Here is a 15,639-nt window from a genome sequence, read left to right on the forward strand (position 1 = left end):
AATGCAATAATAATCACACGGTTGCAAGGCTGCCACAAAACAACGCAATTCAGAGTTCTCCGGAATGTTCAGTATTGCGGTGAAAAGCACAAACTGTGGTTCAAATACGTCTTCACTATAAATGCATTGGGTCATTTACCTTAACAATGTGAACGTGCTCTCATTATTATGTTCAACTTGATTAGTGTGTCGTCTAACATTTAAAAGTGCACTTCAGATGGAAGAAGATATGAATGCATGATTGGTTCCTAATAAATTCAGCAATCCCCTAATGAACTGCAAGGGATCTAGAAGAAATCGGTAGACACTACGTATAGACTCAGAACCAGAGAAAAAAAATGATAACAGCATGAACAAGAGCAGAAATTCCTGAATTCATTTATATGTTGTGCTGTAACACTCCTTGCTATCTGAAATAACAGGAAATAGGAGGGCGTAAAGTTCTAGGATAAAGAAATTATCAGAAATTTGTGGGGGAAAGGATTACTGTTATTGAAAGCTCACGTGTAAATCACCACTCTGACTGATACAGTTTGAGGCCATGTTACGCAGCTGTATCTTAGAGCAGGAAAAAAATGGAAACCATAGAAGGAGGCTTTCAAGATCGTAATGCTTTCTTTTTCTATGATATCATAACGGTTAGAAAAAAAAAAAATACAAAGAAAAAAGCCAACACACACACACACACAAAACCAGAAAACCTAAATCCGCACACGCAAAACACACTTCTACAATAACTTGCTCACCCGGGGAAGATGTGCCCCATCAGAAGTTAACAGCAGGATCATCTACTAGTAGCAGGATCTCTCATGAAAGCTGCGAATATCAAACAGGAACAGCATAAACCTAACGACTATCCATCCACAACCTCACTTGCCAAAGCTGTGCTCTCTCCCAGGAAACAAAGAAATAGAGCCGATCAGTCCACATCCAATTTGCAGCAGGAGCAGAATAAATGGTACCCAATTCGGCATCAATGCTGACAACAAGAACAGCGAGAGTAGGGTTAGCAGTGGTGCTCTTCAGAGTAGAGTCAACATCCCCGTTCAGATGTGAGAACAGATAGGTAGAGACATGATTTTCCCCACAACAGAATGGCCAACAGGACAGAATGTAACACTGAGCTTAAGGAAATAAGGCCTGCAATCGGGCTCTACTTGTTGCTTCGCATTAGCTACGCCACACCTTGGTTTTTCTCTCTGTAGCTTAAAATTGTTTGAGAACCTCAACTGAAAGCACTCAATATTGTGTAATGCTATTAAATGTTCACCACTGTCATTGTTACAGGAAAAACAGACAGCAGAGTATCTGGCACAAGACAGAATACTTGCAGAAAGTACCTGAACTATGGGAAAAAATACAGAGTTGGAGAACAAACTACAGATTTAGCTGGAGAGTAAAGGTAAACAGAAAACGTGAAGAGTCCGTGTGTCCACACGGCCTACCATGGACATGCAAAGAGAACAGGGTGCATGGCTACCTTTGTGTGGTAGGGAACTGTCAGTAGCAAACGCGCTGTGTTCGCATTCCAAGCAGCAAGGTTTCTGAGGAGACGGTGACTTGATTTTCACTCAGAAAAAGGCAGGAATAGATATTCTGCAGTAGTTTTCTGTGAGAACAACCTCTTTTTGTTTGAAATCTTCTTTTGTTCAGTCTGCTTTGAAGTGGACTATGTTAGGCTGCAGAAAGCATTCAAGCAGGAAAAAGAGCAGGAAAAAAAAAATAAAAAACAAAAAACAAAACAAAAACAAACTAGAAAGAAAAACAAAAACCAATCCTAAAAAAAAAAAAAAAAGGAAGAAAAAAGAAAAAAAATAGAGGAAAAAAAGAGTCCGCTGTGGAAAACGTGGCAAAGCAATTTCCATTCACACCCCCTCCTACTTCACAAAAGCTTCCTCTGCCAGGTGAGCCCTTCATTGCTGGTGTGACTGAGGATGTCCACACACGCCAAACTGCAGACTTCTGAAGAGGTTAGACCAGATACCATCAAAGGTGCAACAGCACAGCTCACCCAGCCCCCTCGCATGGTTGTGTTCTACTTCTCCAGTATTGTCAAACTGCTTTCTACACCAAGCTAATGCGCGTAAAAGCTGGGAAATTCTCCTCCCATGTGCCACATTTAAAGAAACAGGGCTTCTCTCCAGAGGAGAACTATCTTTCATCCGCCTGGTAAGAAATCTATGCTGCCTGTGTTTGTGGCTGAATATTTCTATAAACTGACTAAATAACTGCAAACTTGCCAACTTAAAAGAATAAGTAAATAAATAATAAGCAGCAAAGCAGCTAAAAAAAAAAAACAAAAAACCCAAAATCCTAGACAAAATCCTATCATAGCATCCTTTCCGACACTCCTTACAAATGGGTACGTTCTTCTTCGTTGGTAAGTGGAATACAAAAGCCCAACGAATACAGTGCATGTTTAAAGAGAAGGAGGATGAACGTTGCAGCAAATCTGGTGTGTGACTTTGGGGAAATTGCTCAATGACTTGGTCTTCCTTTCTAGAAAAAAAAGACTGATGATTGGTAATGATACAGTAGGATGACAAGCTCAGCCTGAGGGGTCAGTGTCACCACTATTACTACTTCTCAGAACAGCAAAATAGGTCAAAAAGGTCATCCGCTCCTTCAAACAATATCTCACAAGCAGAGATGCGGGTATCCTGCCTGCCACTCAAGTGGAATTTTAGGTTTTGTCCACCTTCCATTTCGTTAGAGCCTTCACATCTCTTTGTGGCTTTACATTTTGCGATTGTTTCTGGGCTGAGGCAAATTGAGCGGATCAGGTAACTACAGCTGCCAATAAAGACATCCGCAACAATACTGGAGCCCCTGGTATCTTTCAGCTACCATGCTCTGGCTGTGGCTGCAGCTACGCTATGTCTCTTCTTACCAAACTTAGTTTTTGTGACTCACGGGAACCCACGAGGCGTGTGCGAATTACTGGCTTTTCAATTGGCAGCGAGGGAGCAAAAAATCATCTACAAAAGAAAAGCTTATCTACTCACATCATAGTCTCACGCATTTTACTACGTGTTTACTGTCAGAACATGTTGCAGTTAATATCTGAATCTCTGCCAGACTGTTGACAGACAGAATATGATCTATCTGAAGATTTTTTTCCTTGGAAGTGACAACTGCTACTCCGTCAATACTGCTTGCAATAATAGAAACACTACTTTGACATAGCTATATACTTAAAAAAAAATGTTTGAATATTCCCTACGTTTTCCATTCCTTGCAATTTCAATCAGCAAACACGACCATCGATGCCTGAAATTGCCTCAGTATGTTTTAAGATACAGAAATTGCAGGAAATATTTAGCTCATTGCTGGTGTTACAATGGTGCCTTGTTGTCCAGTGTTTTTAGATCCACCTATCTTTCCTCTTAAAAATCAAACAAATGTGAAAATTCCACATGGGTCATGACAAAGGATGCTGAAGACGATCAGATCAAGGGAGCGCTGTGGAAATCTGATAAACTTCTCCAGCTAATTACAAGGCTCTCAACCAGGTAAACACAAGAATACGAGATAAACAAATGGAAGAGCTCCAGATTCAAGTCACGCTAGAATTTTCCCTAGATTTCACAGTACAATTTCTTCACTCCCCAGGTTTTACACAGCATGTTTAAACTTAGACATCACTAACTTCAAAATGATCCATATACTACAGGGGACTTAACTGTCACGTATAAGGCATCCTAGGGCATTCTCTGCAGTACTTCTCGTTTGTATCTCCTGAAGCCCAATTCTTCAAAATGGCTACATCAAAATCATTACATCCAACTGCTGTTGAAGTTTGCTCATATTTCCCTGTCATTTTAGAGAGCACTGTGAGATAGCACTCAATTATGTAATGAGCAGCCCCAAATAAAGAAAAATGCTACTCAAAAAAGCCTCTTTATTGTTTCTGCTAGCGTGCCGATCAGACGTCCTTCCCATTTAAAAACAATGAAACAATGAAAATTATTTACTGTTTTTATTTTTTAAATATATATATATATTTTAGTAGAACTGTGCGTAGAAGGGTCATTTTATGCCTTAATTCCTTTAAACTTGCATGTAGTAAAGGAGAATAAATGTACAATTGCAGAATGGCAAAACACAGCCACCAGAAATTCTTAGACTCAAGTCAGCCCTATTCAACTCTTTTTTTTTCCCCTTCACTGAGCTTTGCATAAAGCTAACCCAAACCCACATGGATTTCTATAATATCCAAAAAGAATGACAATGAGTGATGTGATGTAGGTGGAAACTGCCTGAAGAAACCTAAATTGTAACAGGAAAAAAATTGACATTTTAGATTTTAAATGTTACACAGTTTTTATAAAGATTCAGTCAATTTATTTTATTTATTCTAATGAAGAGCATTACAACTGCTTTACTGCACTGAAGCAAGCATCGATCACACCATTAATCACACCTTGTGAATAGTCACAAATCAAGTTCTAACAGCAAGCACTGAATCAGGAGCAATGAAGCATAAACTCCTTCACAATTTATGATCTCTCCAATTGCATCTTTTCAACCATTAAATTGCAAGATACCATAAATTTTTATCTTCTCCACTTCAGTCACATTATTGATTCTGCCTTGTGAAATATAGAATAGCTGTAAATCTAGGCTATTGAATTAAATTTAAAGTCTTGACTTCAGAAAAGAAACCCAACACACTGCCATGGCTGTTAATTTACACTGAGGAACAAATGATAGAAACATTAAAATTTAAATGGACAACAGGGACTTCAAAGAGCCATAGTTCTGTCAATCCTAGTCCTTGTCAACCTTGAGGGTTTTTCTTTAAACTAAATTTTAGAACACAAGACATAATAAAATACAAACTCCAGGTGGATATTAAACAGACAATTTTAGCAAACAAGTAAACGATGAAGAGGCTAAATCAAAGAGGTTAATCAAATGTTTAGGCTTAAACTTAGCCCTAAAATAACCGCACTGACATCAGCACAATGTACTTAACTGTAAGGCTGAAGTGCTTTAATACAAATAAAACAGGTATGCTAGTGACAGCACACTCTCAGTCATCAAGTCCCTAGTGAAACGGCAGATCGCCTTAACGTGTCTGCAAGATCCTCTCTGGATGCCTCGGCCAGTACACACAGATTCTTCAGGTAACCACACGTACACCAGACTTCAAAAGAAAGATCAAGTGAGTTCGGAACCTCTCTGGATGAGTGGAAACATTAAAAATAGATAGAAATGGAAGCTGTCAAAGAGCTGGGAAAATGTTAAAGTAGATGTGGAAAAGATCACGTGCTGGAAGAAACACGGGCGTCACGCTGCTGTGGGCTGTCCCTGTCAGAGGTGCCTGGCCAAGGCCAAAGGTCTGCCAATGGTTGCTGCTCCTCCACACGGCCGGGCTCCACAGGTGCCTAGGCTGGGCTCACAGTCCTTTCCTGCACCTAAGATGGGGTCCTCTCAGGAGGGCTGGACTTCTGTTGCGCTGAACAGCTCTGGGTCCTACAAGCCCCCTGCTTTCCATAGGAAGCCTTTATGTTAGCATGGCAGGACAGCCCTTCTCCATTTCTGTCCTAGTGAAAGAGACCTAGTCCCAGGTACATAGCTCCATGCCCTGACACGCGCTCTCCCTGCACAGAGTTGGCTTCACTACGAGCTCAAAGAGACATATCTGTTATAAGGTTTGTAAGACACAGGGGCTTAAATCAGATTTCTGGCACAGTACTTACATGAATTCTTCCCTTAGGAAAGGGCCATAGAAATATCTGCTGACACAAGGAAGAGGCAGAGCAGACAACAATCCACCTTGTCTCACTGCCCAGCCACGCTCCGTGCAACTCAGCCCCCATCCAAAAGAAGAGAAGCAATGGATTACTTTCCCTCCAGGAAGCCGGGTGATGACAGCTGCGAGCTCTCACCTTGGCTTTCTGGGTGGAGACAGACACCAACCAATACCAGCCAGCCCTACTGGGCAAGAGAGTGGATAGCTGATGGAAGGAAAGCTGAGGGCATGGTGTCAATGAGACCTGGCAGGGTTGGAAGCCCTCCGGCCTTATCAGGTGCACGGGGCGTAGACGGGGGAATTTAATGCACTTCCAGGAGGTTCTGTGCCAGGAAGAAGCTCCCAAGCAATTGCTGCAGGCTCTCTCGCCCACTACTCGCTGCTGGGCTTGGAGGAGGTGAGAGAGGAGACAAGGGTGGAGCAGGTCAGATGAATCTGATCAAAGGGTTCAACTTCAGGTGACAGGAAAACCAAGGCCTGCTAGCTCAGGCTCTGTTGACGTGTTTGGAAGTTGCCTATGGGTATTCAGTTATCTCTTAAGGCCAGCCCTACCTACTTTTAATTGTGTAAATCAAATAAACTAAAGGGGTGGTCTAAAGAGTCTGTAGGATCAGACGCTGGTACTGAAGGGTGGGACTGTTTGTTATTTGAGTGCCTGTTCAGCAGTAAACTCCCTTTCATTCCCTCCCTTTTCCAATTTCTTATCTCCTGTTTTTTACGTACATTAAAATTCTGCCATATGTATATTTTGCAACAGTTGTTACGCTTTTACTTTAGCCTGCCGTTATCTTACCTGCGTATGAATTGGAGAGTCAAGAGCAACACAGCCCTTAAGGAACCAAAAAATAATAAATACAAAACTATTTCAAAGCTCACTCTGTTTCTTTTTGCACAACCAACTGGTGGTACTGCATTACTTTATCAGTACAATATCATACAATAACAGGTTGTACCATTTCAGGCAGAAATGTTTTTTTGACACAGCATTCAGCAGAAGAAACCAGAATCTATGTGAAAAAGGTAAAAAAAAAAATCCTACAAACTGCAGAAAGCAGTGTTGGCGACTTAATGTTACATTTGTATGCACAATAAGCTAGATGCTCTGGGATGCTGTTTCTCATGGGAGAAATAAGTTCTCACTGCTTGGGTTTGATATTGCCATACCGAGAACTGAGTAACTGCATGCCATGTCACCATCTCCCTAGTGCCAACAACAAACATCTCCATCCTGCTTTTCATCAGAATAGCTTCTGCTTTCTAGACCAAGGAGAAATGCACTTCAGTGCTGATTGAAGTAACGCCCTTCTTCTAAGCTAAGCCACTTACAAAGTACTGTAGAAATTTAAGTGAGATTGTTTGCAATGACATTAACAACTAAATTATGCCAAAACAGAATACGCTGTTCTGTAGATTCTGTATCGTGCCACTGTCATTCTATGGACTTCACAGTTCTATTTTTCACAGAGCTGCTTTGCTGATTACTGTTGCTAGAACATCCATGCTTTAACTTCCAAAGCTGCCTGAATCAAGCAGCACCTGTCCAAAACCTGCTGGTGTTCCTATTACTGCATTAAACTGGAGAGACTCCCCTTTTAAAATTTGGATCTTTAACAGCCCATGGAATAAATCTGTATTGGGTCACACACTATAATGGAAAGCAAACTGTACTGTTCTTTCTTCCTTGCTCCAACAGTTATTAAATTCCATACGGTAATCAATTAGATAAGAGATCCAGAAAAGACTGAGCATAAGAAATATGATATTTTCAATAAATATTTTTATGGAATGGCACAATAGAGTTGACTAACCTTGGAATGTTCATAGGCTCAACTTCACATCCAGAAGTTTGAATCCTGTTGCATCATGTACCTCAAAACCTTTTGTCTTGTTTTGGTGTAAAATTTGGTTTATAAAACTGCAGGAGAGACATGTATATTTGAAGCTTTTACGCATCCTGCTATTGACAGAGGCAGAAATTTCCACGATCAGAGTTGCTTTCACTTAATTTCCTGTTTCAAGCGAAAAATAAAAAGCACAATCAATCAAAATGCCAAACTCCAACTGTGAATAAGCACAATCCCTCAGGAATTGATACTGTTTGTCTGTAAGGCCTTTTCAGTTTTGACTGTGAATTCAAACTGAATCCAGGTCATTCGTTTTTCCCATATTACTATACACCAATCTAGATAAAAAAGAAAAAAGTGGGGTAGGAAGACTGGTCTCCAACTAATCTCTCTGAAACCTTTCACAGCTAAAATTTGGGAGACAAAAAAAAAAAAAAGAAAAAAAAAGAAAAAGACTAAAATGCTAAAATGACTAACTGAATGAGTAAGTGAATGCACAAATAAATACATTTTAAAAGCTAGGGAAGACCTGCCTACCTTCCTAGCAATAACACACCTGTTGGTTGTTCAAAACACCTGCTCAGAAATCTTGAATATCTCTGAAATTGTATGGCTAGTGGAAATAAAATCTTTTAACAACGGAAACCAGTGAGGTAACCTTCCAGTAGAACAGAAAAATGATAGTAACATAGAAAGTTTACTAAAGTACTCACAAATATTTCATTAGCAATAACAAATTGATAACGTAAAATAAAATTAATGAGAAACATTCAGCACTGTAGCCCCCAAAGGCAGAGCTGGGATGAAGCATTTGAGGACTGCGAGGCATGGTATTTGAACTAGTTGTTTTTCCCAGTAAGTCTACATGTAAGTTTACTTGCAGTGAGTCAAAAAAAGGCCTCCTGTTGAACCATGTTGCTATGTCCACAGACCAGGTCCACAGACATCTACCTTTTCTGGGTCTGAACATCATAACAGGATAACACACGTGTCCACGCTTTCTTCCTCCACGCCATGACAAGGACTTAATCCTTACTGGCCTTTACTGTCTGAATCATCTGACAACCTGATACATGAAATCATGCAAATGGCTACTTTTTCCTCACTATTAATATGTGCAATATTCAGCGGTATTTGTCTGAAAGGGTGAGAAGGAGGAAGATTGCTAAACAATGAAAAGGACCGATCCATTGCGGAAAAAGAAAAGTTCTTGACTCACATTGCTGGAGAGCAGCGGGTGCCCAGGATACTACAGGTTTTCCGATAGAGGGCATAGGTCAGGCCTTCCAGAGGCTATGATCAGCTTCAATAAACTGTGAAAAGGAGCGCACAGCTCTCTTCCAGGAAAACAGGATTCCCCAACTTTCCTTTGGCCTTCATAAGGACTCAGCCTTGCACAAAATCATTCTTGGACAGGTGGCTGGGGCTGTTCTCCTCCTTTGCCATGTGCAGTCCTACCAGATAGGAATAAGCAACAATAGTAAATACTGTTAGGTATATAATTATTTTATAAATAGTTTTTACAAGATGCATAAAGAGGATGTTTCTAATCTGAACTGCAAATTGCTTTTTATGCCTGTGGCAGGGGGGTTTGGAACTTCATCCTTGAAGTTCCTTCCAACCCAAGCCATTCTATGATTCTAAGCAACAAATTCATTGGGGATTCTGAAAGTCTTGGCACAGCGCTATTATTTTTTTCAAATTTGAGGAGGATCTGTTGCATTCTGCAACCTAACCTTGACAAGCAAAATCGTTAAGTCCTATGAAACTGATGTCTGTACAGAGATATTGCACGGAGGTAAAGCAACCCTAAATGTAAAGGAGAAAAAGGCATCACAGTAAAGACACAAACATAAATCCCGGGCCTGCAAGTTATACCAGATCACATAATAACCATTTCTTGCTCAAAAAGGAGTCTATTTTACTAGCTCTGTAGATCTTCTGAGATAGAATGTGACTAATACAAAAAATCAGACCAAAACTTTTTTCACTTCTAGTGGAAGTATCTTGACCCCAAATAATTTATGGTGTAAGCATTGATTAGGGAATCAGTGGATAAATTAGGAGTAAGCGCATAAAGGAATGCAGGGGACAACAAAAGAGAGAGAGGATCAATGCTTGTCTTTGAAAGGCCTCGTAGTTGAAAAATCATTTCTTCATATGTGACATTTTAGGGACATCTGACAGCAGAAACTCTTGGCAGGTTGCTAATGGTGAAATGATATTGACAGAATTGCTAAGCACAAAATTAATTTCTCTGTGAGTACACTGATGGGGTCTGATCTACTCTTTACTTTTCACTTCGTACATTTTTGTCTGGCTGATTGATATGAGAACACCAAAGTAGCTCACCAAAAATTTCGTGGATTTTAAAGTCAGACATTAAAAAGGCTCACCACGAAATGTTCAGCGTTGCTACACAATGCTCACCGTCTTTGTTCTGGATTGCTTTGAATATACATTTTGTCATTCGGTAAATGTTTTCTTTTGTGCTCAAAACAAACAGCCTTTCTTCATTACCACTGAGAGCTGATGGCATTTAAAGGTAGAGTCAGTAATTAAGGAATCTTAGACTGAATGTATAATGAAAGGAGCACTTTACTTCTCAGCAAAGGTATTTCAGAATGCTAAGAAAATTTTGTGAATTCTGCAATGGCTAAGTAATGATTAATATCTCAAAACAATTACTGGCCAATGGGTGCAAGTATTGGAGTTCTAAACGGTTTTAGAGCTGCAGCTTATACTCTGATTAATATAAATAGAAAGCGTGACAAAAGCATGTGGAAAATCCCTGTAAGGATAGAATGTACAGTAAAATTGGAAAATGAGAGGGAGAGTTTCAACTGGCCATTCAACAAAAGGTGGAAGAGACAGTCTCTTATTCTGCAGCATTTGGAATGTGAGACAGAGTGATGAATGCTTGTACTTCAGAAAGAAAGCAAATTAATAAATATAATCTATTTAAGGTACAGAAACATGTTTTCTACTAGTATTTTCTGCACAGGTAACAACAATTCTCTGATTATTGAGATGACACTTCATTATTTTTCCCATTTCTCTACATTTGGTTGCTTGCCTAGCCTTTAACAGCTGAGTGGAAATAAAGAACCTGTAATCCATGGTGGAATTGCCAATTGAGAAAAAAGAATTTTGTTATAGAACATGTGAAAAGGGTAAGAAACCACGCCTGTCTCTGAACAACTGTGTTAGTAAACTAATCTCCTCACCCACCCAATCCACTACCAAGCCCCGGGCTCTGCTCAGATTTAGCAGTGGCAGTGACCTTTCCCATATGCCAGAATTAGATTAGCAGTAACTGCAGAATAATATTCTCTGCCATCCTCTACCATTACCGTTGTGGATTTTAAACTGATTCAGAAATTCTACTGCAGAATATTCAAATATAGACTAAAATAAATAAACTAGAAATCAGATGTTAGCATACTCAAACAAGTTTCTGAAGCTATGTTTTTCTGAAACAAGCTCCGTTCATGTTGCAGTCTCCCAAGAAGGGAAATCACAGAATGGGAATGAATCACATGTTTACCATACCATGGCTTTTATGATTTCATACATGAAGTGCGCCTGACTGCTGAAGACTGTTTTCTTATTCAGGAGCATGACAGGCACATACCATGTCTTCAATGGCACTGTACATTTAGTTTCTTGGGAGCAAACTTGCATCACTGTATAATTAGACAGTTATATTTAAGTGCACCTGCTGTGTCAATGACTCTTCTCTGTGCCTTGACATGTCAAACCTGAAATTAGCCTCTGCCTTCTAGAAATATCTGTAGTAAAGGATGAGGAGATGCTTTTCTCTAGGGCCAAATCTTGCAGGCACTGCACCTGAAGCAGTGATTTTGCATTTATAAGCGCTGATCCAAAAATACATTGATGCAGTGCTGCAATGCTTTACTTTCTTTAGCAGAGCATAGGTAGCGCTCCTTTCTATGCTAGCCCAACTTTACAAGGACAAAATAGTGCCATGCTCTTACTGGCAAAGCAAATGATTGCAAAGGGTTCACAGGCAGGCATGCTCTTTCTACGTTTCATCTCTCTCCTATATAACGAATGCTTTTGAACAGCAAGGAAAATTTGGAAATTCTGCTCTTGCTGTTAACTGTACAATATGTACGAATGTAACAAATATAAGCATCAAGGAGGATGATAAGGTTGTGAGAACCAATCCAGCCTTGCATAAACCCCCAAAAAAGCGGAATGTAAAAAATAACCGCTAACAGCGTCTTTCAAATACCAATGAAAGAACAGAGGTAATGACAAACAGTGGGAGTTTATACCTATGCTATAACTCCTCTGTTGAATCAAATTATAGAACTTCACCTAGCTTATTTACTTCCATTTTATTGTATTACACTACAGATGGCATTCCTGAATTACAGCATAAAGCTACAAGTGCTGTGCGCCCCAATTCCCATTGACCTCACAGTGGAAGGCAAGGATGCCTAGAACGTTGCAGGGTGAGAGTGCGGTGTGTTCCTTTGCCTGCTTCTGTTCCCAGATCTCCTGTGGCAGAATCTCCTAATGTATATTCCAGATGGCTTCTGTTTGAAGTGCCATTCCCCCCCAACCCTGGCTGCTAATAAACTCCCTACAGATTACAATCTGGTAGTTGGGAATTTCTCCTTTGGTCTACAGCAAGAAACTCTAGCTATTTTTAGTCTTAGTGTTGGTAGTTACAGCGTTATTACACAGACCCACTGAATTAACTATTTCTGTGAGACATCAGTAAACTGCACTGTAATGAACAGTATCCTTGAAGATTAGAAAAGCCATTGCTTTGACTCTGTATTTATTGCCAGTGAGATGAGTGAAATTCACAGGCAGCAACTAGTTCACCAGCAACAAAACAAACGCACCAGAAAGGTGCAATACAATTTTTTATTTCCTATCCGCTGCACGAACTAGTCTCGCATTCAAGTACAAATGAAACCACCTGACTGTGTTGGCTCCCTTTCAACACGCCAGTCTCCCTGACTTTGCCAAAGAAATGTTCCGAGTCTCACACTGTGAATGACAGAATATGCGACTCCAGTGGCCCATAAAAAGAAGCAGAGAAAATGTAAAGCTGGCAAACAATGTCATCTACTGGCAACAACTGTATGACTTGATAAATCTTTTCTGTTGTTTCTGCTCCAAAGGTACGGCTTTGAGACTAGAAATATTTGTAACTGCATCCATGCGCTACAACTAGAATATGCTCTCCTATTTCGTATTCGTAATGAAAAAATGGAGGGCTAATTTCACACCTGACATACAGGTAGGACTTGACAGAAGTCAATGGAACTGCATCATTTGCTGCGAGAATAAATGTGACCTGACGTTCTTGTTTCATTTTAAGTTGTCAGGAGATGCCCAGTGCTAAAATTAGCTTACAGTAGAAGTCACATGTTGGTAAGAATAAATCTCTTCCTGCTAGTTCTGTGAAGACGCCTCTGGCTGTGAACCATTGCCATCTGTGGGCAATAATCCTGTCTATCTAATAAATATCAGTCAAAGTCATAAATTATGTGAGGCTACAATGTATATTAAAATAAAGGAATAATGACAGATGGCAGGAAGCCCATGAAGTCACTGCAGGGGTGAATGTAAGAGTGCAAAATGGAACTACGGGGAAAGATAGGTTACACACAGCCTTCAGAATACTTTCCTAAGAGCAAACAAATGAATAAACTGAAACATACAGGTAAATAACCATTCTACATGTGTTACCGCCTCACAGAAAACAAAATGCATGCATATCTTTCTTTCTAGTTATAATCACTATGCCTTTGCACAGGGATTTGGGCCACATAGTCTAAAAGTTTGGGAGATAAATTGTTTTCAGGGACTATGTAATGCCCCATGTACTTTTTTCTGTCTGGAAAGTGAAAAAAGCCCAAAATAAAGCAAGCGGGACAAGAATATGGATGGAAAATGTCTTACAAACAGCAGTAAAATTTGCCTGTCTTCTGCGGTGCTCCTCTGTGGTTCCTCTCAGCAATCAAACTGGAATACGTGACACCAGATTCTGAAACAATTAGAAAGTCAGATTACAGCTCATTAATCTAGCAAACATCTTTAGATTCTGGAACCTGATTTTCCTACCTTAAATCTGTCTATACTTTCAAAAATGAAAAATGCTTTTCAGTTTAAACTGTCTTCTCCTAGCAAACCACCTTGATGTGGTCATTCATCTGGTAATTTATTTAGGCTCCAGCCTAAATCAAATAAATTCACATAGACTATGCCACCTCTGGATGCTTTAGATAAAGATGTTGCTTAAAAATAATTTCAAGCCCCGGGAGTCACACTGACACACCTCTGTAACTAGGTACTTGATAGAACCTTAACAGAAGAAGTGAAATCTCACTGCCATTGCTCCCTGCTTGTTTTTAAGTAGCTGCACCGTTTGTGTGAGCAAGGTCCATGGAGTACTCCAGTACAACTAGCTAATAGTTTGTCGGGTTTATTTCCTACAAACCTCAGTGATGGTTTGCCAACTGAACAAATGAATCCTTCTGCCCTGCGTATCTTGCACAATACGCACTGAAAGAAGAGAACATCCTGATGAATTCTCAGGTCTACTGCTTATCACAGATTTTCATCAGCTCAACATACATGATTTTCTGTGCCTCTAGAAATTTTCTTTTCTGCATCTAGATCAAAGCATTCCCATGCCCCACTTAAGAACATCCACATTAGTGGGACTTAAAACTCTTCTTTTGAATGTGAAATTGTATTTATTCAGTGTTAACTATCAATCGCTTGGGTTAAAGAACACGGATAAACATGTCAAAGGGAATTCAACCTTAATGGAGCCTTTAGTTTTTTCTATGACTACTGTAGTCACTGGTGGCAGGTTTTGCACATCACTGACATCTCACACTTCTCGCGGTAGAGCACAGTCCCACTTATATTACTCATGACACTGATCTGAAGTCATTGGAGACTTGCTTCATAGGCACTGAAATACAAATCCCCAGCATACTTCAATGTTTGTGTGTTTATTACACGGATTCATCAAGCTCCAAGTCAATTTTTATAAATCTGACACTATTAGTTACGTGTAATCACATTAAGAATGAGATAAACTGCAAGACTAAAGTCTCATCTGCACTAAGGACCCAAATTACTTGTGAAAATCTAATGCCTGCTTTCCAGTAGCATTTACAGTAACTAAAATCTTTTAAAATCCTTTCAGAAGACTGAAATACCAACAGTTACCAAGACTGAAGAACGCACTATTATTATTGTCTAAAAAGGAAATAATGCATGGGAGTTTTGTCAGCCTTCTTACAGTAAACAAAACGCGCAGGAACATTCAAGTCAATTTCACTGGCTGGGAGAGTAATCACTGCCCAGAAAATCAGGACAACATTCCTGACTGAAGCACAAATTAACTTCACCGCGTTCCAGAGATTACATTTCAAACCCTACTTAGAAAAATCTGAGACTTTCGTTAAGGGACAGGTGATGGTTTTAGGCGGTCACAAATCTCCTCCTAGGGCACTGAGATCATGTGGTATGTTGAAGTCATCTGGAGACTAAAGGGAAAATTCATAGCCATCTGCCCCCTATTCACACCAGCCAGCAGGTGGAAGCCAGTCCAAAGTACACACAGATAGATATTAAAAGACATGGTCATGGCTGCTGCTGTGTCCTCATACTTCTGAGGGAGAAAAGGAGGCAAAAATTTTCCAAGCAAAGCTTTGGAAACCTCTCAGAGTTGAGACTTTTACACTGAACAATGCGTTAAGAATATCTGGGAGGGAAAATTCTGTGCTGGCAGAAGGAAGGACTGGATGATCTACAATGGTCTTTTCCATTTTTAAATTCTATCATCAGATTTGTCCTCAAGCACAAACCCTCTAGGAGTTTCTTGGGGGCGGTGTATCCCTCCACAACCCCTACTGTGGGCGCTGGCTTAAAAGCTACAATAGAGTCCTTAGAATCTAACAACAAGAGCTATTCTAGGCGCTGGTTAGGAAAATGGGATTTAAAGGAAGTTTCTACTATTGTGCAAAATTAGGGCAA

This window comes from Lagopus leucura, unplaced genomic scaffold (assembly GCF_019238085.1).
Source record: "Lagopus leucura isolate 7727_CA_CO unplaced genomic scaffold, USGS_WTPT01 Super-Scaffold_100012, whole genome shotgun sequence".
NCBI classification, from domain to species: Eukaryota; Metazoa; Chordata; class Aves; order Galliformes; family Phasianidae; genus Lagopus; species Lagopus leucura.